Genomic DNA, 21,770 nt, shown 5'->3' with positions numbered 1-21,770 from the left:
GAAACAGGCAGCCATCAATCATGAGCAGCATCTTACCAAATTAATTGTGAAATGCGTCTGCATCTATTTACTCCTACAACACAGTTAATAGGCAACAAATCAAGTGCAGACTCAGCCCTTGGAGAAAAGGCTGTCAGTAACCAGAAGACCCACACGTAATACTTGTAAATCTTTACTACAGTTGTTTGCAATAGTAGCTGCCAAAGAAGGAATACATAAAACCTAATGGTGTTGTGCACACTGCATGAATATTTTATGCTGTAAGACTGCCACTGTTATGGGGGACACGGAGAGGCTGGCACTGATATGGTGGGCACTGTGGGACTGCAATGATAATGGGGGGGGGGGCTCTGTCAGAGATGTTACCCTCAGAGAGCCATGCACAGGGTAGTACTCTAGTATTGGAGTGGTGTTTGAGGGGGTGACTTATATAAAAGGGCATGGCAAAATATATTCAGACCCCCTATATTAATATCACTCCCCAGACCATTAATGTAAAAGAGTTATGCCACTAATAACAGGTTAGTGAATTAGCGTTTGATTGTTGGGGGTCTGACTGCTGGGACCCCCAGTGATCACGAGAACAGGGGTCCACAAGTGCCACCAAACTGTTGAAATGCAGCGATGCCATGCCTATGGTAAGCGCTCCTTGAAATCCTATAAAAGTGAATGGAGTGGCAGACGTATCACTGCTGCATGTTCATGGGGCAGTTTGGCGGCACTTGTGGATCCCTGTTTTCGTGATCACTGGTGATCCCAGTGTTTGGACCCTCAGCAATCAAAGACTTATTCCCTATCCTGTGGAATGGGGAATAAGTGTTTTTAGTGGCACAACCCCTTTAATTCAGGAAGCGTAACTTCAGGAAAAAGAAAAACAAGGGAATGCCGGTGTCACAACCAGACAGCTGAGAAGCTCTGACAGGAGCCTTCCAGATCCTCCTCCTTGAGTTTCTTTGTTTTGGTTTCAGTTCCTCATCTCGTTAGTCTATCTCAGCTGTCATGCAGTTGGACTGATTGCTTCCCTTTAAGTTCTTACCCATAATGCAGTAGTGTGCGGCTTATACAACTTCCTGGAGTGTGTGTGCATGCTGTTCCTATTTCCCAGTCCTCTGCAAGATAAGTGCTGTTCCTTTATTTGTGATTTTCTGTCTGCTGGATTTCAGGAGACCCTGACTCCCTCCGTGTCTAGTGTAGGGAGCCGGTGGTCGTGTCCCCTCACTATTGTAGGGTCTTCAGGTATTACATAGCCGAGGTACGTGGATATGCGCCCATCCACCTTTGGGGTGTTCGCATAGGCTGAGCAGTCAGGGAGAGTGGCAGGTCTCATGCAGGGGTCTCCCTTTTGTTCCTTAGTTGTGGATCCAGTGAGTCATTGAATATATTGCATTGTCTTGTTTCCTGTACACCATCCGTGACAGCCGGTATGCAAGCAAATGGGAATCCAGCGGGCCCACTCCCCGTGCATTTATTTTGGCCTTGTGACTGTGCCAGCTGGAAAACTGAACCAACCACAGAGGGGAGCAACTAGGGAAAGCTGCATCCTGAGGCAGGGACAAGGCGTTTTCGGATGACACAGATGGCCTTGCTTATGCAATGGCTGCATTGTCTCCTCCCTCTGACAAATGTCAGCTTGCAGGACAGAAAAGCCAGTCCAGCAACAATAAGAAACCCCATAGACACTGGCCCTAATTAGCCTTCCTATGCCACAACTTGTGGTAAACTTTATAATCATTATACTGGGTATTCATTGGCAATACCTGCTGTAACACTGTGTACGGTAAAGTACTGCAGGGGGGAGTATATCTTACCCATAATGCTCAGATGGGTGAGCTAAAAGAATCCAGGAAAGCTGTGTTGTTTCAGCAAAGTGTAGTTTGCTGAGATATTTTTGTTGTATGTTATGGGCCTGGATTTTTATGGAATGCTGGGTAGGTTGGTAGAGGGGCCTGCTATTCCCTCCCTCACTCCGTTATGGCATTTTCCCCTAACCTGAGATAAACCCAGGTGTAGCTACTGGGCTTACTGCTGTGCAGAGTGTGCAAAGCCAGCACAGGTCATGTGTGGTGGAAAATAAAAGCTGTTTTAACCCCTGAAATTTATGAGTCTATCATTGCCGACCCCACCACAAGCACACGGACCTGCGACACAGCAGTAACACAAATATCTGGAAACGTTAAATTGGTTAAAAACATCTTACAGAAGTCATAATATCACAGTATGCTGCTCCCAGCACCATTATTGACACCAGCTCCCCACCTCCCCAGATCAGAAAAAGTATTTAGACCCCTGACGACTATATATTTAGCCACCCTCCTATCTAGTTTTCTAAAACTAGACATGCCAACTTGCTCCAAAAATTCTCAAAACTGGTTTGATTCATAACAAGATCTAGGCAAATCACATTAATAAATGTGGGTCATTATCCACAAATTTCATATTTAGAATTATTTATTTATTTTAATTTTGGCAGTACTATGTCATTTGAAATGTAATACAAATTATTAATATTGTATAATCTGAGTTCATGTTGTATATTGAAGAGATTATCTGGACATTCATCCACATTATAATTATAGGTGGAGGACTGGAATGACTTAATAGGCCTCGATAACTATGAAAACAGAGGAGCAGAGTGTTGATATGTATAATGTGAGAAGCCCTGGCCAGTCACACAACTGCGATAGCTTCACTCCTCCCTGGTCTGACTCATGGTCTAACAAAGAATGTTAGGTGAGACTCTCTGCCTTACTAAATGTCGAAACCTCGTACACATGTGATATAATATCCACACAAATATCATTAAAAAAGCAAAAGAATATTGAAATATAGGTTGTTAATATGTGATAAAAAATATAGATGGAAGTGTTCCTTCAAGACTTTGACATTAGTTGGATTAGGTAGAAATGGGACATGGTAAATTCAAAGACAAATACAGATCAAAAGAAAGCTACTAGAACAGTAACTAATTAGAGCACTTGAGAAACAAAACAATGAAAAACATCTTCTAGGCTTTGTTCACTTAGTTTTGTGTGGCTTTTTTTGGCTTTTAAAAGTCACCAAAAATTTCATGATTTTTTTATTTTAGTGGTATGTTTTTCATGCATTTTTACAGCACTATAGAGAAGCCTATAGAAAAATTGTATGAAAACATAAATGCCACACCTAGAGCATACTGTGTTTTGAAAAATATAATGCCAATTATACCAAAAGTGAAGAAAATACTGCAAAAATAAGAGCACACTGACTTCAAGCTAACATCTAGTCCACTGCAACGCACACCTGCACCTCGAAAGTGGAGATCCCAGGCTGCAATAGCTATGAGCAAGGACCTTCTGTTGCCTCTTTATACAGTATGATTTCTAAGCTGCAGAAACTGTGTAACACTACACAAGACCACAAGAAAGAGGACTGAGGGGAATATAGATGACAAATAGACGGCTTTGTTAAGCTCACCCAAGAATTCAGAGCTCCTACACAAGGAAAAAGAGGGTTTGCAACCAAGGACACACTCATTTTCAAATTGCATGCCCAGTGTTCACAGTTTATCACTATTTATATAGTGGATAAACACTTTTTTAAAGGGTCTGATCAAAGAGCTATTTTTGATCAGCAGCTTTATCTAGTATGGTACACACGTGGGCAAAATTGTTGGTACCCTTCCTTTAAAGAAAGGAAACCCCACAATAGACACTGAACTAACTTGAAACTGACAAAAGTAATAACAAATAAAAATTTACGGAAATCAACTAATGAAAATTAGACAGTGCTTTTGAATTGTGGTTCAGCAGAGTCATTTAAAAATAAATAAATAATAATGCTGACCTGGACAGAAATTATGGTTCCCTTAACTTAATATTTTGTTGCACAACCTTTTGAGGCAATCTATGCCATCAAGCAATTTCTGTAACTGTCATTGAGACGTCTGCACCTGTCTATTTGGCCCACTCCTCGTGAGCAAAGTTCTCCAGCTGTCTCAGGTCTGAAAGATACCTTCTCCAGACTGCATGTTTCAGCTTCTTCCACAGATATGAATATATTTTTATTTATGTAACGGATCTCCTGGCACCCGACTGGGTACCTCCGTTGATGGATGCTCCTAGTGCTTCCCGAGGGCTCCAAGCACTCCACTTGACACCGTAAGCACTGCAGACCCCACGAACCGCCGCAGCTTGGTTGGGGTCTCGCCGTCTCCTACCCACCCTGGACCTACGACAAGGCTCCAGGCTCCAGTGGGTGAACCTCTCTTCCTTCAGAGAGTGATGCAGGAACAAGCTCTTAAAAGAGCTAAGTGATTATAGCCAGGGGAGTATACAGCGTATAGCAATCCCTAGTGTAGTTGCAATCTTTTCCCCCACACATAAGTCGAGGCTCTATGCTGAGGGTAAAACAGGAACTCTTTAATGGGGCTACATGTCAGCCTTTTATGTAGGTCATCCCCTGGGGACCTTGTGGAAGACTGCGACAGTTTATACATTAGCCAATCACATGCATTTACAGTATTGAAACCTTCCCAACAATTGTACACAAACCCCCCCCTGTCTGTGATGCAATCAACAAAATACAATGGGCATTGTCTGTGACGCAATCAACAAAATACAATGGGCATTGCCTGTGATACAATTACCAAACACAATTAACAAAACACAATAGGCTCTGCCTGTGATACAATTACCAAACATAATGGGCTAACTTAATCACTCACAGGCAGAAAACACACATTTTTCCAAAAACACAGAACACCTCAAAACCTCCACATATCCCCTTAATTTATACATCCATGGATAGCTTTGATCTGGGCAAACAATATATCCAAAAATCACCCAGATCCAAGCAGGGGTTCCCGAATTCCATGGAAGTCACATTTGGCCAAACGCAAGCATGGCTTTCCTGCCCAAAACAGTTCCACAGATTAGGCTGTGCGGCCGGTCTATCTTCTCCTTCAAAGTTAGTATATGGGTCATAATTCTGAGGCAAGAGGCTGGCAAACAGGCCCCTCCAAAACCCAGTGGCGAGGTTAGTTTCGTCACACATCTCCACCTTTCAGGGAAGACTAACCAGATACCTGACCTCACGCCGGTCGGTACCTGAGTTAGTCTGGCAGCCCACCCACAACCAAATACTGGACCTGTTGAATTGGGTAGCCTGTCTCTGTCCAGTGAGTCCACCAAGGTTGTGTTGGTAACTGGTACTCCCGGTCTCTGTGTCGCTCTCTGGCTGGGAGTGGAGGTTGCTTTTTGGGCAGGGATCAGCAGTACTCTGCCCTGGTGCCAGAGCATCAGCTAGGGTAGCCTTTAAGGAGTCAGGCTCTGGACAAGAGGATAGGGGATGGCAGAGGCCGACTGCGCTCTGCCCAGATGTGCCAGCTCTTCTGCTGGGGTAGCCTGTGGGGAGTCAGGCTCTGGACAAGAGGATAGGGTAGGGCAGAGGTCGACTGCGCTCTGCCCAGATGCCAGCTCTTCCGCTGGGATGGGGTCAGGGAATCCTATCCCCAGGACCTTGTTGCTGATCGGCTGTGGAGAGGAGGGATCGCTTACCTCCTTCTCCTGGTATTCCTGCGGGGTCGGTTGGGGATCTGTACCGGCCTTCCAGCATCCCTGTAGGTCTGGTGCAGAGACCACGGTCCCATCTGCACCATCGGAGTTAGGGGTGCTATCCCCCTGTGGTTGGGGAGAGAGACCGGATGCTATCCTCTCCCTGCAAAACATACTGCCGCTGGGGAGCAGGACCGACTGTCTCTACTCCCTGAAACTCCAGCTGCCGTTGGCGATCTGAGCCAACCGCCCAGCATCCCTGTAGGGCAGGTGGAGAGACCTCGGTCCCATCTCCACCTGCCATATGGGGTTCCCCCCAGGACCAGTCTATGAGGTCCCCTACCTTCGCAGCTGGTACTGAAGCAGGGGATACTGTAGGGTTGTAGGTCTGGGACTGCCACCCAGCTCTCCGGCAGTGTATATTGGGGCCGAATTGAGCTGAGGAAGTATTGATAATCCTGCTCAAGCTCCCACTCCATTGTCACTAGAGATGCCAGGTCTTGTCTCACCTCTCTCGATGTAGCCCAATCATGCATACCCTCCCTGTAGTCATAGATATCCCAGAACCGGGACTCTCCAGCATCTCCGAACTTTGGTTCTCTGAAGGCCTCAAACAACAGGCCAGGGCCATCATAATCCTCACCCTCGGGTCTGTCATGCTCAGCCATCCAGGGGGAGTGCCGAATCACATACCACCAGAGTGCCTGGTAGGCGTCGTCTAGCCAAAGCTCCTTCCATACCAGGCTGTCGAGTTCTGTCACCCACTCATCCAGGGACTGCTCTCCCAGAAGGGGCATTCGAAGGGCCACTCGCATCTGCTCCTTACTGGGGAGACTCTCGTCCCGCCGACGCTGTACGTCTTCCAGGGCCTCGTGCCAGATGCCTTTCCTGACTGCATCCCTCCAGTCCGGGTCATCCTCCTCCTCATAGTGGAACGCTGTTCGGGAACAAACTGGTTCCATACTTCTGTAGCCAGGGGCGCTGTACAGGGACAAGCGTTGCCCTCAATTTTTTAAATCCATGAATCGTGTCTCTGAGCTGCTTCTCCTCTCACTAGGACGCCATCCCACTGCTGCCACCAATGTAACGGATCTCCTGGCACCCCGAGTGGGTACCTCCATTGATGGATGCTGCTAGTGCTTCCTGAGGGCTCCAAGCACTCCACTTGACACTGTAAGCACTGCAGATCCCACGAATCGCCGCAGCTTGGTTGGGGTCTCGCCGTCTCCTACCCACCCTGGACCTACGACAAGGCTCCAGGCTCCAGTGGGTAAACCTCTCTTTCTTCAGAGAGTGATGCAGGAACAAGTTCTTAAAAAAGCTAAGTGATTATAGCCAGGGGAGTTGGTTGGGGTCTTGCCGTCTTCTACCCACCCTGGACCTACGACAATGCTCCAGTGGGTGAACCTCTCTTCCTTCAGAGAGCGATGCAGGAACAAGCTCTTAAAAGAGCTCAGTGATTATAGCCAGGGGAGTATACAGCTTATAGCAATCCCCAGTGTAGATGCAATTTTTCCCCCCACACATGAGACGAGGCTATGTTGAGGGTAAAACAGGAACTCTTTAATGGGGCTACATGTCAGCCTTTTATGCAGGTCTTCCAGCAAGGGACACTTCCCCTGGGGACCTTGTGGAAGACTGTGACAGTTTATACATTAGCCAATCACATGCATTTATAGTATTGAAACCTTCCCAACAATTGTACACCCCCCCCCTCTGTCTGTGTCGCAATCAACAAAATATCACAGTGACACGTTGTATCACAGACCCACGCTGTGATACAATTACCAAACACAATTAAGCAAACACAATAGGCTCTGCCTGTGATACAATTACCAAATATAATGGGCTAACTTAATCACTCACAGAGTCACAGGCAGAAAACACACATTTTTCGCAAAACACAGAAAACACCTCAAAACCCCACATATCCCCATAATTCATACACCCGTGGATAGCTTTGATCTGGGCGAACAACATATCCAAAAATCACCCAGATCCAAGCAGCAGTTCCTGAATTCCATGGAAGTCACATTTGGCCGACTGCAAGCATGGCTTTCCTGCCCAAAACAGTTCCACAGATTTAGGCTGTGCGGCCGGTCTATCTTCTCCTTAAAAGTTAGTATATGGGCCATAATCCTGAGGCAAGAGGCTGGCAAACAGGCCCCTCCAAAACCCAGTGGTGAGGTTAGTTTTGTCACAATTTATTATTATTTTTGTCAGTTTTAAGTTAGTGCAGTGACCATTGTGGGTTATTTCAGTGACCATTTGTGTATAGCTGAGCCTCATCCAAGTCTATGTTGTTAAGCTGAAATACCAGACATAGCCTATGGTTAAATAGTGGCAATACAACGCCATTATGGCCCCTATAAACACAATTTTGCTGTGGTGATATTTTTTTTTACTGTTACAAAAAGAGTGGAAGTAGAAACTACTTGTATTTTTTCCATACTGCCTGTGGCTTTATGGTGTTGTTTTGGCTTTTTTACATAACAAATATGTGGATGGTGTTTTGTTTGTTCAGATGTTTTCCACTAGCAAGAAAGGGATGGAAAAACACCTGAAAAAAATAAATACCAACGCTTTAAAAAAACATCAGATAAACAAAAACGCCCAGTCAGGCAGTAGCTGGCAAAGAAACACATGCAAAAAACAGTACTAAAAACGCTAAAGGGCAGAAAAACATCACAAAATACCTGTGTCTTTTGACCCTTAAATAACTGTAATGTTGTGACTAGGGTAAGGAATAACATGTTTATAATGTAACTATGACAAAGAGGAGTAATTATGCTGATGCAATATTTCATGACAATTGTTATTAATTGAAACAATAAATGATGATATGCAGTCACAAATGATAGTAAAATGCATACAACGTCTGCTCAAACAAACCAAATGCTAGAAATAACCTTTATTTCAATATATCACTGAAGTCTCCTGTTATAAATGTGTGGCAACAAAAATTAATAGTCAATAAAGAATTGGATAGCCTTCCTTTAAATATTTTTGGTCTGTGTTGTGATCTTGCCAGTTATACAGTCCTGATCAAAAGTTTAAGACCACTTGAAAAATGGCAAAAAATCATATTTAGCATGGCTGGATCTTAACAAGGTTCCAAGTAGAGCTTCAACATGCAACAAGAAGAAATGGGAGTGAGACAAAACATTTTTTGAGCATTCAATTTAATGAAAACAACAAATAAACTGAAACAGACTGTTTTACAGCTGATCAAAAGTTTAGGACTACATGCCTTTAACCCCTTAAGGACACATGATGTACCGGTACGGCATGTTTCCCGAGTCCTTAAGGACACATGACGTATCGGTACGTCATGGCTTTAAAACGCGATTGCGGCGCCGCGGGGGTTAATCGGAACAGCGGGCATCCTGTAACAATGCCGGGGGGGGGTTATTTGACCCCCCCGTATCGGCGTTTGCAGAAAACCGCAGGTCAATTCAGACTTGCGGTTTACTGCGTTTCCGATCCACTCGGGTCTCCGGTGACCCGATGAACCGGAAAAAGACTGCAATCGGTGGCATAATTACACACCGCCAATCGCTGTACGAAGATTTGGAGAGGCGGTGCTGGCCATGGTGCTGATGCCTGCTGTCCATGGTGCTGATTGGTGCAGGAGAGAGAGGCGCGAGATTCAAACTTCCTGCGCTCCTCTCTCCCCTCCTCTTCCTGTTCTACACGAGCACCCTGCAGCACCGTCCTCATCTCGCTCCTGAGTCCCCCCTAATCGACATCCATCACCCTCCTGAACCCATCGCCCTCCAGGTAGGTTAGGGTCAGTGAGGGAGAGGCACCGTTAGGCAGGGATAGAAGGGAAAAATTAGTTAGGAAAAAAAAAAAAATGCACTTTTATCTAAACCTTTTTTTTGTTTCAGCTTTCAGACCCTAGACCCCCCCTGCCACTTGCCCCCCCAGATTGCCTCCGACTCCGAGAGCCCCAGTGAGGATGAGGATGACCCCACGTTCCTCTTGTCATCCGCATCCTCCTCATCATCATCTGATGACGATGAGCCCCCAAGGCGGCGGAGACGCCGCCAGGCGGAGCCAGGGGCCCCACATGCTAGGGATACTGTGGCCCACCCTAGTACGAGCCGCCCTGGGGTTCGTACTGGTTTCCCGGCCCACCAAATAAGCCCACCGGAGCCCCCTGCCGATGAACTTAGCTGGTGTCCCCCAGTGGACTTTGAGCCCGAGATTCTGGATTTTGCTGGCAATCCAGGAATCCAGATTCCCACAGTGGGGTTTACTGAAATGGACTTTTTTTGTTTTTTTTTCAGTAGCCCATTTGTGAATCTGATGGTGGAGCAGACGAACCTGTACGCCCAACAGTTCATTGCTCAGCACCCGGGCTCATTTTTGCCTAGACCCGGTGGCTGGACGCCGGTCAGTGCAGCCGAGATGAGGACATTTTGGGGCCTCGTGCTGCATATGGGTCTAGTGCAAAAACCCAGTGTCAGGCAATACTGGAGTGGGGATGTCCTCTACCAGACCCCACTCTACAGTATGGTCATGACACGCTCCCGGTTTGAGGCCATCTGGAAATGTCTGCATTATTCAGATAATGCAGCATGTCCCCCCCGAGGTGATCCTGCCTATGACCGTCTGTATAAGATACGGCCGGTCATCGATCACTTCGGGGCCAAATTTGAGCAGGCCTACGTACCTGGAAGGGAGGTCCCGGTTGATGAGTCTCTCGTTGCGTTCAAGGGGAGACTCAGTTTCCGCCAATACATTCCCACTAAGCGGGCAAGGTATGGCGTGAAGCTATACAAAATTTGTGAGAGTGCCTCAGGGTACACTTACAAATTTTGTGTGTACGAGGGGCGAGATTCCCGTATTCAACCCCCAGAATGTCCCCCCACTCTGGGTGTTAGCGGGAAACTCGTGTGGGACCTTATGTACCCACTGCTAGATAAGGGTTACCACTTATACGTGGACAGCTTTTATACTAGCATTCCCTTGTTCAGGTCCCTTGCCGCCAGATCCACGTTCGCTTGTGGGACCATGCGGAAAAATCAGCGCGGTCTCTCTCCCCACCCCCTCCAGGTACCTATCCCCAGGGGTGAGACCCGTGCACTTACCAGTGGAAACCTGTTGCTGGTCAGATATAAGGACAAGAGGGATGTCCTTGTACTGTCCACAATCCACGGTAATGGCATCACCCCTGTCCCTGTGCGAGGTACTGCGGCAACGGTCCTCAAGCCCGATTGTATCATCAACTACAATCCGTATATGAGAGGAGTTGAACTCTCTGATCAAGTCCTCAAGCCATATAATGCCATGCGCAAAACCCGGGCATGGTACAAAAAAGTTGCGGTCTACTTGGTACAGGTTGCCTTGTACAACTCTTTTGTACTATTCCGAAGGGCTGGCAGCACAGGGACATTCCTCCAATTCTATGAGGCAGTCCTCAAGGACCTGATCTTTTCGGACCGGGAAAGAGCAGGCCGGAGTACCTCGGGAACTGGAGGCGCCCGGATCGTCCCTGGCCAACATTTTCCAAGTGTGGTCCCCTAAACTGGAAAGAAGGGACGAACCCAAAAAAGATGCAGAGTGTGTCACAAGAGGGGGATACGGAAGGACCCCACCACTCAATGTGACACGTGCCCCGATCATCCGGGCCTCTGCGTTATCGATTGCTTCAGGGAGTATCACACTTCCATGGAATACTAAATTTTTATAATCCCCAACAGTCCCCTAGAGAACATAAAAAACTATGGCTCTCAGACTTTGGAGACACAGTTTTAGTGCAGGCATCCTCAAACTGCGGCCCTCCAGATGTTGTAAAACTATAACTCCCAGCATGCCCAGACAACCTTAGGCATCAGCAGGGCATTATGGGAATTGTAGTTTTACAGCATCTGGGCCGCAGTTTTAGGATGCCTGTTTATTGTTTCAAAAGTCTGAGAGCCATACATATTGGGCATTGCCGCGTCCGTAAAAATCTTCTCTATAAAAATAACATTTAACCCAACCCCCCCAGATGAACAGCGTTAAAAAAAAAAAAATGTGTAAAAAAAAAAAGCAATTTTTTGTCACCTAACATCACAAAAAGTGTAATAGCGAGCGATCAAAATGTCATATCCACCCCCAATTATTGCCAATAAAACCGCCATCTCATCCCGCAAAAAATGAGCCCCTACATTAGATAGTCGCCCAACTAAAAAAACTACAGAATCAGGGCAACCCATATTGAGTTTTGTTTGGCAGTTAACCCTTACTTTATTGCTGGAAAAAATTGGTTAAAATGGAAAATCTTCCAAAAAATAGAAATTCCAAAATTGTTTCTCCATCTGCCATTAACTCTTGTGGAACACCTAATGGGTTAACAAAGTTTGTAAACCCAGTTTTGAATACCTTGAGGGGTGTACTTTCTTAGATGGAGTCACTTTTTTGAAATTTCTATTCTAGGGGTGCAAGGGGGGGCTTGAAATGGGACATGGTATAAACAAAACCAGTCCTGCAAAATCTGTCTTGCAAAAACCATATGGCGTTCCCCTCCTTCTATGTCCTCTGGTTTGGCCAAACAGTAGTTTACGACCACATATGGGGTGTTTCTGCAAACTACAGAATCAGGGCAACCCATATTGAGTTTTATTTGGCAGTTAACCCTTGTTTTTTTCCTGGAAAAGATTGATTATATTGAAAAATTTTCCAAAAAATTCTTACATTTTATGTCCATTTGCCATGAAGTCTTGTGGAAGACCTAAAGGGTTAACAAAGTTGGTAAAAACAGTTTTGAATACCTCGAGGGGTGTAGTTTCTAGAATGGAGTCATTTTTGGATGGTTTCTATTATGTAAGCCTCACAAAGTGACTTCAAACCTGAACTGGTCCATAAAAAGTGGTATTTGGAAAATTTCTGAAAAATTTCAAAATTTGCTTCTAAACTTCAAAGCTATGTAACATCCCCAGAAAATAAAATATCATTCCCAAAATGATACAAACATGAAGTCGACATATGGGGAATGTAAGGTCATCACAATTTTTGGGGGTATTACTATGTATTACAGAAGTAGAGAAACTGAAGCTTTGAAATTTGTTAATATTTCCAAATTTTTGGTAAATTTGGTATTTTTTATGCCAAATTTGACCCAATTTTAGCAGTGTCATGAAGTACAATATGTGACGAAAAAACAATCTCAGAACGGCCTGGGTAAGTCAAAGCGTTTTAAAGTTATCAGCACTTAAAGTGACACTGGTCAGATTTGCAAAAAATGGCCTGGACCTTAAGGTAAAATAGGGCTGTGTCCTTAAGGGGTTAAAAGGCCAAATCTGTGCAAAGATATGCATTCATTGTCATATTCTGTCAGGTAGTCACACGTTGTGATGGCAAAGGCAAAAAAACTCTCCCTTTTTGAACGTGGTCGGGTTGTTGAACTGCATAAGCAAGGTCTCTCACAGCGCGCCATCGCTGCTAAAGTGGGATGCAGTAAGACAGTCATTTGGAATTTCTTAAATTCTTAAATGATCCTGAGGGTTATGGAACAAAAAATTCAAGTGGAAGACCCAAAAAAATTTCATCAGCACTGAGCCGGAGGATCCAATTGGCTGTCCGTCAAGACACTGGACGATCCTCGACCCAAATTAAGGCCCTTACGGGTGCTGACTGCAGTCCCATAACCATCAGACGGCATCTGAGACTGAAGGGCTTCAAAAACAAAAAACGTCTTCAAAGACCTTGTCTCCTTGAACGCCACAGAACTGCTCGTTTGGACTTTGCAAGAGAGCACCAAACATGGGACATTCAAAGGTGGAAGAAAGTTCTATTCTCTGATGAGAAAAAATTTAACCTTGATGGTTTCCAATGTTACTGGCATGACAAGCAGATCCCACCTGAGATGTTTTCTACGCGCCACAGTGGAGGGGGCGCCATAATGGTCTGGGGTGCTTTTTCCTTCAGTGGAACAATGGAGCTTCAGGAAGTGCAGGGGCGTCAAACGGCCGCTGGCTATGTCCAGATGTTGCAGAGAGCATTCCTCATGACTGAGGGCCCTCGTCTTTGTGGTAACGACTGGGTTTTTCAACAGGACAACGCTACAGTACACAATGCCCGCAGGACAGGGGACTTCTTCCAGGAGAATAACATCACTCTTTTGGCCCATCCTGCGTGTTCCCCTGATCTAAATCCAATTGAGAACCTATGGGGATGGATGGCAAGGGAAGTTTACAAAAATGGACAACAGTTCCAGACAGTAGAAGGCCTTCGTGCGGCCGTCTTCACCACTTGGAGAAATGTTCCCACTCACCTCATGGAAACGCTTGCATCAAGCATCCCGAATTTTTTTTTTTGAAGTGATAAACAATAACGGCGGAGCTACTCATTACTGAGTTCATGTTTGGAAGTTGGATTTCTGTTTTGGGGGGGGTTTAGGTTTTTTTTGGAGGTGTGGTCCTAAACTTTTGATCAGCTGAAAAACAGCCTGTTTCAGTTTATTCGTTGTTTTCATTAAATTGAATGCTCCAAAAATGTTTTGTCTCACTCCCATTTCTTCGTGTTGTATGTTGAAGCTCTACATGGAACCTTGTTAAGATCCAGCCATGCTAAATATGATTTTTTGCTATTTTTCAAGTGGTCTTAAACTTTTGATCAGGACTGTAGCATAAGTGTGCATTTGATCCAGAAAATTTTTGTATCCTGTTTCTAGTATCTGCTTCCCTGTTGAAACGTTTTTTATCTGTGTAGTTTGTTTCTTGTGATTATTCTCATTTAGATCTTGTTTTCTGACATTTAAAGGGAACCTGTCATCAACTTTATGCTGCCCATACTAACAGCAGCATAAAGTAGAGACAGGTGAGTTGATTTCAGCGGTCTATCCTTTATAAGTAAAAAGAAAGTAAATGGTGGCCGAGAACCAACATGACAATCATTGCAGATTAGGCCTGGAAAAGAGTCGAGGCCACCTGAGAAGAGTCATGGTTATTCATAAAGTCCTGCTCCCCCTGCCCACTTGCTGATGATTGATAGATTTCTACCTAGTTTTCTCCTTTTCTCTCTAGGAGAGAACTGACAATCATCAGCGGGTGGGGAGAGCAGGAGATTATCAATAACCATGACTCTTCTCAAGTATATTTGACTCTTTTCAGGGCCTGTGCTGCAATGAATATGATGCTGGTTCTCAGCAACCACTTACTTTTTGCTCATGAGTGACACACCGCTGAAATCAGCATTTCTGTCACTATTTTATGCTGCCCTCATCGAGGTTAGCATAAAGTTGATGACAGGTTTCCTTTAAAGTTTAATTGTGTATTTTCTGTTAGAACAGGTTTTGCTTAGATTTTAGTTCAGCTCTGCATTTTTTTCTCTGATTCCTAGTACCCTCCCACTGTTCATTCTAGGGACAGTATTAGTTTTTTTTTACTTCAGCAATAATGAGGGTCAGTGGTGCTTGGTTTGAGGGTCAGTATTCAGTTCTAGGCAAGATTCAGGGAAAGTTATAGCATGGACCAGTTAATGTCTGTTTACTATCCGTGGTTATCGTCAGTTGTCTGCTTCATTACCTTATTGTCTGCATCATTACCTGACAACTTCTTCATCCATTCATCATTCGGGTCCTGTCATCTAACAGTGAGTTTTTAGTTTTGTATCTTCATTGCCTGCCAGTGTTGATACGTGCTTCTTCTGGTAGTTATATAGTTCAGCCCTACCGTAAGTCCTGAAGAATTTGAGTACCAGGAAACACTGTTATTACCAGATAAATGTGCTGCTAAAGGTAAAGTCCAGTTCTGCAATCCTGTGAATAACTGGTGTCAATACAAGTTGGAGAAAGTGCTGTTAAGGAGATGTGGTGCCTAGCAGCATAACTTATGAAGGTCCTGCTGTGCTACAGAGAACATGTGAACCAGTACTGAGTGAGGTATAACCTGCTAGCCTTCACAGATACTGCTGTGAGTTCTCCGAAAAGAGACTGCTCGATAAGAACCACCACTGCCTGAGCTCCTGCTGATTTTCTCTGTAATGTTACCTCTTTGTGAGAACACATGAATTTCTTACTAGAATTTTGGTCTGTGCGTTCCTTTAATGAAATTGGATCTTTGTTGACTCTTTCATAAAATCAAACTTTGTGTAGACACATGACTAAAGGAGATGAAGTCCCTCAAGTTACAATGGCTTCAGATTACAATATTTTCAACATTCCATGGACTTTCCAGTGCCAATGTAACTAGGAATTGCCTTCAGCTTACAATGCCAGATACAATGCTGATTGGTGGTGCATACGATTGAATGGAGGATCCAGTCAATCAGCATCGCATTTCACTTGTAAAACTCATATCAATTAGTGCATCACATTGGGATATGTGGTGTCAATCAGGCGCAGTGTCACTGAACTAAATGTGATGATTGGCAATCTAAGATCTCCTTTTAGTGGTACAAAACAACACTACCTGTATTCTACTGCTGTTTCCTTGTTCTTCATGTACTGTACTCCTCTTTACCTTCTCTACATCTGCTGTTCTTCTCACTACCTGCACTATATGTACTTCACCTGGATTTGGGGATTTTCTGTCATTCTTCTCTGCAGATCCTCTCAAGCTCTATCAGGTTGGATGGGGACCGTCAGTGGACAGCCATTTTTACGTCTCTCCAGAGATATTTGATTAAGTTTAGGTCAGGACTCTGTCTGGGTCACTGAAGGACATTCACAGCGTTGTCCCTAAACCACTCCTGTGTTTTCCTGCCTGTGTGCTTAGGGCCATTGTCTTGTTGGAAGGTGAACCTTCGGCCTAGTATAATGTTCAGAAGACACTGAATCAGGTTTTCATTAAGAATATCTCTGTACTTTGCTCCATTCAGCTTCCCATCAACCTTGACCAGTCTCCCTGTCCCAGCCACTGAAAAACATCCCAACATCATTATGTTGCCACCACCATGCTTCACTGTAGGCAGCTGATGATGAGTGCCTTGTTACCTCCAGACATGACCCTTCAATCTTGGTTTCATCAGATCAGAGAATCTTGTTTCTCATAGTTTGACAGTCCTTGAAGTGCATTTTTTTGCAAATTCCAGGTGGGCTTTCATGTGTCTTTTACTGAGGAGAGACTTCTTTCTTGCCACTTCGCCATAAAGCCCAGATTGGTGGAGTGCTACAGTGACGGTTGACCTTCTGGAAGTTGCTACCATCTGCATACTGGATCTTTGGAGCTCAGCCTCATCTTTAGGTTTTTAGTTACCTCTCTTACCAAAGCCATTTGCCCTGATTACTTAGTCTGGTGGGGCAGCCAGCTCTAGAAAGAGTCCTGGCTGTTCCAAACTTCGCTAATTTAAGAATTATGGAGGCCTAAGTGCTTTTTGGAACTTTCAGTGCAGTAGAATTTTTTGTACCCTTCTCCAGATCTCTTCCTCTACATAATCCTGTCTCTGAGCTCTACAGGCAGTTCCTTCCTCCTCATGGCTTGTTTTTTTGCTCTGATATGCATTTTCAGCTGTGAGACCTTATATAGACAGGTCTATATCTTTCCAAATAATGTCGGGTCAACTGAATTTACAGCAGGTGGACTCCAGTCAAGGTGTAGAAACATCTCAAAGATGATCAAGAAAAATGGGAGGCATTTCAAGTGTCATAGCAAAGGGTCTGAATTTTTATGCCCCAGAGAAATTTTCGTTTTTCCATTTTAATAAATTAGCAGAATCATGGGGGGAAACTTATTACGGATCTGTTTTGCAGCCCAAAGACTTCTATTATGACGGAATGAATAACGGAATGCCTCTAAAGACATTCCGTTATGCGTTCCGTCATAGAATTGCGTTATGGTCCGTGGTAACAGAATCAATAACGCAATTCTGCTTTTACCACCAAATGAAGAGTGAACGAATTTCAAAATATGAAATTCGCTCATCTCTGGCCGCAACATAACAAAATGTGAAAATAGTGAAAAGGTCTGAATACTTTCTGAATGCACTGTATACCACCACACATTATTGAAAGAAACCTACAGTGTGTTAATCAGCTCATTTGGTTTCTGCAGCAAGTCCCAGTGGTCAGGCAGTTGCCTTCTCTAGTCATGGTCTGTCTTCTGCAGGCCATGGTCTGTCTTCTGCAGGCCTTGGTCTGTCTTCTGCAGGCCACAGCTCCTATTGTCAAACTGTTTAAGAGGACCTTTCATTACAATAAAAAAAATCAAAACTAAGTATGCTGACATGTAGAGCGGTGCCCAGGGATCTCCCTGCACTTAGTATTATCCCTGGGCGCCGCTCCGTTCTCCCGGTATAGGCTCCGGTATCTTCAGATACCGAAGACGCCCAGGAGAACTAGAGCAGGCTCCTCCCAGTTGAGCCGAAAATCTGAAGATACCGGAACCTATACCGGGAGAACGGAGCGGTGCCCAGGGATAACAGTAAGTGCAGGGGGATCCCTGGGCGCCGCTCTCCATGTCTGTATACTTAGTTTAGATTTTTTATTGTAATGAAAGGTCCTCTTAGAAAGTGGTGTCAGGTTGCCAAGGCCAAAGATGAAGTTAGGCTCTGTCAGCCATTTTAAAGAGCCTCTGTCAGCATAATCAACCCTATTAAACCAGGCATATTGCATGGTAGCATTGATCATGCTGATTAAAATAATTTCTTTTCTTTTTAGCTTGCACCTCTGTGGAGATATATGGAGTTTTATATTGATGCAGATCAGGCAGTTTGAGCACCAAGGGGCCGGCGTTGCTCTTGGAGCACAGGTATTGCCATGCCCCAGCATCATTATGGTGTAAAAACAGTCATTGGTGTCAGTGTATTTTAGTAAAATCATGCATTACTAGGGGAATGCATGATTTTGCTAAAACACAATGACATCAATGACTGTTTGTACACCATATATAATGCTGGACCACCAGTGACTAAGTGAGTCACAGCACAAGCACCAGAGGACAAAGCTGTCTAGCCCTGTTGTCAATCAAAGGGGAGGGTGGAGTGACCTAGGTGCCGAGGGTCATGGCAGTACCAGTTCTCCAAGAGCTATGCCGGCCTCTCGGTACTCGAACTGCCTAATTTGCCTACATATAAAAGTCCACATATCTTCATAATAGCTCTATACCTAATGCTCATATAACTGTTTTATCCACCAAATGGCAATATAAGTCATCTGCAGGAGTTAACATTTTTTGCCCTAGGTGGGTGACGACGCTTTATAGCACAGGGATAATAGACACTCATGTCACAGTTCAGGAACAAAGCACATAGTATAATGCCCATGGTAGTGTCACAAAACAGAATGCACATAGTGAAGTTACAATACTGGTGTATTGCAGACAGTGATGTCATAGTATAGAGCTAATGCACATAGAAATGTCACAGTACACTGATAATAAACTCTGTTAAGTTACAGCAGGGAAAAAATAAACATGATGATGTCACACATTGATAATACAAAAAGCAATGTCACAGGATGAGAATACTTATAGAATAGGAACATAATGCACACAGTGATGTCACACTATGGAGAATACTTATAGACTAAGAACATAATGCTTACAATGATGTCACAGTACGAGAATATTTATAGAACAGGAACATAATGCACACAGTGATGTCACACTATGGAGAATACTTATAGACCAGGAACATAATGCTCACATTGATGTCACAGTACGAGAATATTTATAGAACAGGAACCTAATGCACACAATGATGTCACAGGATGAGAATACTTACAGAACAGGAACATAATGCACACAGTGATGTCACAATATGAGAATACTTATAGAACAGGAACATAATGCACACAATGATGTCACAGGATGAGAATACTTACAGAACAGGAACATAATGCACACAGTGATGTCACAGTACGAGAATATTTATAGAACAGGAACATAATGCACACAGTGATGTCACAGTATATGAATACTTACAGAACAGGAACATAATGCACACAGTGATGTCACAGTATGTGAATACTTACAGAACAGGAACATAATGCACACAGTGATGTCACAGCATGAGAATACTTATAGAACAGGAACATAATGCACACAGTGATGTCACACTATGGAGAATACTTATAGAACAGGAACATAATGCACACAGTGATGTCACACTATGGAGAATACTCATAGACTAGGAACATAATGCTCACAATGCCATCACAGTACAATAATATTTATAGAACAGGAATATAATGCAGACAGTGATGTCACAGTATGAGAATACTTATACTTACAGAACAGGAACATAATGCAATGCACACAGTGATGTATCAGTATGGAGATTGCTTTTAGAACAGAGACATAATGCACACAGTGATGTCACAGTATGAGAATACTTACAGTACACAATGCATATCGTGATGTCACAGTATGAGAATACTTACAGAACATAATGCACACAGTGATGTCACAGTATGAGAATACTTACAGAAAATAATGCACACAGTGATGTCATAGTATTGAAATATACAAAGTGAATTCACAGCTCAGGAAAAATGCACACTGCGATGGTACAGCAAATATAAAACATATGTCTCTGTATGGGCATAATAATAATAGTGGAATAATGCACACGGAATCAAATGTATTAAAAATAAATTAGATTCTGTTGCATAAATAGAACTTAGAGGACCCTAGAGCAAGGGTAAAATAGGACCCCGTGATGGTGCTGAATTTTCTCACCCTGGACAGAATGGTCTGGAGTTTGTTTCCTCCTTCACTAGACCTGTAGTCAAGCCTAGACATGCGGCCATAATATGGGTGCTGAAACGCGTCTGGATAATGCCTATGTGACACTGACCTAATATAGAGTCGCATGTCATGTCCTCTGTTCAGTGCGACATATACTAAGATATTCTCCCTTTTTATGCTCCGATGGAACATGCCACAGTTTTGTACAAAAAAAGAGACAAGTCAGTATCATATCAGTGGGGGTCCGACACCCAGCACCCCCAATAATCATCTGTTTTTGGCAGTCGCCGGAGCTGGAAACAAACCAGTGGGGGATGTGGGAAAAAATAGTCTCCGTCCATAGTGCATTGACCATCACCATACCAGTGTACCCCGACTCAGCTTTCATTTCCTCGGATGTCTGACTGTCAGCGATCTTATCGGTCATCGATATCTAAAAGGTAGAAAACCCCTTTAACGGTATTAATGGAAATTATAAATGATACATACTGACCGTCTTCTTTGAGAAGACCACCCTCTAAAAGACCACTTTTCATGAAAAAAAACACACAAATCATCCTGATAACCTCACATATAAAACATCACAGCCAAAAAATATCCCCCTTTCATCAAGAATGAGGTTTATTCTTTAGACAGTCTTGCCCATCTGCTATGAGTTTGCTATCCTGCTCCTGGTACATTGCATGTATTCCAGAAGATGGAGCAGGCAGCAGCACAGCAGAAGGGCAGGCAGTGTCTGATGGGGAGCCCTGTGCACTGAGGAGGAGACAGATCCATGTGCTCCATTCTCCAGCTCTTCCTCCCAGCTCTGCTGTCCCTATAGGATTGCACATGCCTCTCACTGCAGGGAGGGGCAATCGGTTACCCGGCTAGGAACTGCAGAGAGGATTGTGCAGGAGCACCAGCCAAAAGGATCCCTGTCTTCTAGCAGCAGGCTGATGCAGTGCATGAGATCCAGTGCAGAGCAGTGATCATCCCCAGCGCCCTTGACAGTCCAGTGTGAGGCTTTGCTGCAGGTGACAGATTCTGGAGCTGTCTGGCTTCTCCTCTGCTGCACCACTCTCTATGGTAAGGGTATGTCCTCTGATCCCATGGCCCCTTATTGTGTCCTGTCCTACCTACAATGCATGATTAGCTCAGACCAGTACACAACCTCAATGCTCAGGACCAATGCATTTGATGAGCATTTACAAAGTGTCTTTCTGCTGCAGTCTCCCCCCCCCATACCAGAAATAGGGAAGGGGGGGGGGGGGGGGGTCTGCATTTCAGCCTGACCCCTGTAGTCACCTGACAAAAGTTCTGTATTCAGCATTGGGTTAGCAGCAGGGTAAACTTTCCACTTGCGTCACCCAGTTTGTCGCCCACTGGTGTTTTATACACCGCAGTCAGACATTTGTTTCACTCTGCTGCATGACAGGCTCACAGGGGGATGCATGTTGCTGGGTGCATGCTCCAGGAGTTGTGTCATCCTGCACAGATGATGTCATCGGTGTTTCCCAAAGCCATGGAATGAGCAGTGTGTGCTGAAGATGACGTCATGGCTTTTCTTCAGAATAGATCATTTCCATATACAGCAATAGTTATCCGATTAGGTTTGTGCTTTGTTACATTGTTGTCATGTATT

The 21,770-nt window shown here is 44.4% G+C and overlaps 1 protein-coding gene across 4 annotated transcripts in view; it reads left to right on the top strand.

The window, feature by feature from the left end:
• Positions 1-3,364: 3,364 nt before the first annotated feature.
• OSBPL6 (oxysterol binding protein like 6) overlaps positions 3,365-21,770 on the top strand; it is a 284,303-nt gene continuing 265,897 nt past the window's right edge. For 2 of the 4 annotated variants that reach the window (XM_040441315.1, XM_040441310.1), the window contains exon 1: positions 20,906-21,214. The gene's annotated coding sequence lies outside the window, so the exon portion shown is untranslated. Of the gene's footprint in view, positions 3,378-20,905; positions 21,215-21,570; positions 21,739-21,770 lie in introns of those variants that run through there. The other 2 variants (XM_040441312.1, XM_040441313.1) reach the window with 2 other exon arrangements.

The sequence above is a fragment of the Bufo bufo genome, chromosome 7 (genome assembly GCF_905171765.1).
Source record: "Bufo bufo chromosome 7, aBufBuf1.1, whole genome shotgun sequence".
Classification (NCBI taxonomy): Eukaryota; Metazoa; Chordata; class Amphibia; order Anura; family Bufonidae; genus Bufo; species Bufo bufo.
The sequence above is the reverse complement of the archived record's forward strand: the minus strand, read 5'-3'. Positions and strand labels throughout refer to the sequence as shown.